Genomic DNA, 2,848 nt, shown 5'->3' with positions numbered 1-2,848 from the left:
TTCGTAGTGCTCTTACCATGTCAGATGGCAATTTGAAAAACATGTCTAATATACCACTCCACTAAAAGACATTCTTTATTAATCAAGAGGGGAGACGTGTGCTGAAAGGGGCCCTACTATGGCTAACAACGCCAGGACTAGAGATACGAGATGAAACCTATGGAGGCTCTATAGAAAGATGCCCTCTGAAACAAATGGCTACTGTGAACAACTTTGCACATGAATGACATGAATCTGATAAAAAGATTTCACTGGTAATTTTTTACTAGACACAAAAATATTGTTGACTCCTATCTGCATACATTGAATACTCAAATCACATGCTTCTTCCATCTACCAACATGTAAAATAAACCAGGTTAGTTAATGTAGTGCAGATGGAAAATAGAGATTGTTTGTCGATTACAAAATTGAAACAATGTAAATGAAAATAAATAAATTTTATGGGCAAATTCTAATCTGTCCTTGAAAATCTATTGACTACTGACTTAAATTTTTCTCATAAACAATCTTGTGACCATAATAGAATTTAAGAAGATTGAACTTTTTTATTGAAAAACTATTAAAAACTAATTGAAATCTATCTTAGAAACAGTCATGTGATCATGATTTCATTGTAGATGTGTAATTTTTGTCATGTTACCTGAACTGCGAATGTGTAGTCCAGGGTTATCTTTGTGAAAGATATATAATGCTAGCATTCATGACAGTGAGATTAAGCCTTTCAAGATCTGAACCAACAACCTTTTTCTCTTTTTGCAATGGATTTGAGTTAGAATGTTTTTATTCTCTTCTCAAGCCTCGATTTCGAGAATCAATACTCCTGTTCTTCCAAAGCAAGGAATGAATAAGAAGAGGAAAATGAATATAGTTTGTCATCCTAAGGAGTTAGAATAGTTTTACTTACATATGACAAATTAGTATATATCTTAAATACATCAGTCAAAAAGATATTGACATATATCTATTTCTTAAAGTGTATATTAAATACACCACTTAAATATATTAATAATAAGAAGAATTTAGAAATATTTTATAACTACTAGCTATATATTCCATCAATTAATTCCTCAACCCTATTTCATCTCCTTATCTTGGATTCAATTGATCCGCTAGCTTTACAATTGCATCTCTATTAAGTTTATTTCATAATGCAGCACTAATTCACCTTGATAATAAATCAGAAGGAATGTTTCGTATTCTTAACCCTTATGCAACCTGCAAGATTCAAAGAAGAAAATATGGAGATAAGTGCATGTTAGCTCCTTACTTATTTCTATCCCCATTTGCCTATCACCCCATTTGCCTTTTCATGGTGGAACAACTTCAAAATCCTCCCTGTCAAAGGTGGACCAATATACTTTTTCTTCCTTAGATTGTAATAGCAGCCACTGCAGCCTTTCTAACAATAACAATAACCTTTCAAAATTTTATTTATTCTTAGCTCTCTTATTCTTATAAGATAATAATTAACAAAATCATTCAGTCTCTAATTTTTCCTCCATTTTAATTAATAATTAAAAAATAATAGATCTAAAAACTAATACCTATTATATTAAATATTTAATAGTTATATATTTTTTATGTGTTATAAACTAATTTAAAAGTATAACATAGTTTAATTGTTGAATGTTATACATGTCTAAGAAGATGAGTATGAGAAGAAAAATAGGTGATACAGAAGGAGAGAGGGGGTGAGGAAGATAGAGGAGTATATTAGATAAAAAGGTAGAGAGAGAGAGAGAGAGAGAGAGAGAGAGATGGACATCAAAAAGAAAAGATGGATAGGATGAGGTAAATAATTAAAATGATATATTAAAATTGATATAAAGAGGTATAGACAAGTAAAAAGAAGTTGGAAGAAGATGGATAATGAGTAAAAAGAATAAGAGAAAGATAGAAGGAATGTATAGATGTGAAAAACTTGATAGAGATAAAACTACGGAGGACAAAAGAGAGAGTGTAGATAAATGGATCAAAATAAAATATCAAAGTAGGGAAGAGGATAGAGGATGAGAATACGAAGAGATAGAACGATAATTATTATGAGGTGATAGATAGATAGATCAAAGAGAAGTAGACAAAATAAAGTATAGAAGTAGAGAGGCTAAAGGTCAAGAGATGGGAAAGATGGAAATAGAGAGGGAGAAATGGGTGCCTATGTGTGTATGTAAGAAAGATATACAAAGAGAGTGCAAATAAATGAGTCAAAATAAAATATCAAAGTGGAGAAGAGGAGAGAGGATGGGGGATGAAGAGATAATGATAAACATTATGGGGTGATAGATAGATAGGTTAAAGATAAATGGACAAAATCAAGTATAGAAGTAGAGAGGATAAAGGTCAAGAGATGTGAAAGATGGAAATAGAGAGGGAGAAATGAGTGCCTACGTGTGTAAGAAGTATATAAAGGTAGGGATATGGATGTATCTAGAGAAATTTTAAGTAAAAAAGAGATACATGAATATAGAAATAAAGAGAGATCTAGATCCATCAATATGTTTCAATATAATCTTTTAATATATATATTTCTCTATAGACACAACCCTTGTACCCCTCAAAGATGCAACTGCTAGTAATAAATATATAAGAAAACTACTATGAAAAAATACTATCAAAATTAAAACTAAGAGAAATACTAAGTGGCACTTGTTACTATATGAAGGAGAGTGTCTTGAGAATGCCATAATGAAATTAAAAAGTATTTAGCATTTTGAATTCATGAGGATCATGACGGTAAAACATGTAATGGTGGGACTTTGGATATGCGGGTAGTTTTGGCATTCGAGTCTCTTCATTTTGATAATCACGTCGTCACATATATAATGGTGTCCCACGGGAGGCGGAGG

The sequence above is a fragment of the Cupressus sempervirens genome, chromosome 11, assembly GCF_028749045.1.
Source record: "Cupressus sempervirens isolate cs-2001-9-10 chromosome 11, ASM2874904v1, whole genome shotgun sequence".
NCBI classification, from domain to species: Eukaryota; Viridiplantae; Streptophyta; class Pinopsida; order Cupressales; family Cupressaceae; genus Cupressus; species Cupressus sempervirens.
The sequence above is the reverse complement of the archived record's forward strand: the minus strand, read 5'-3'. Positions refer to the sequence as shown.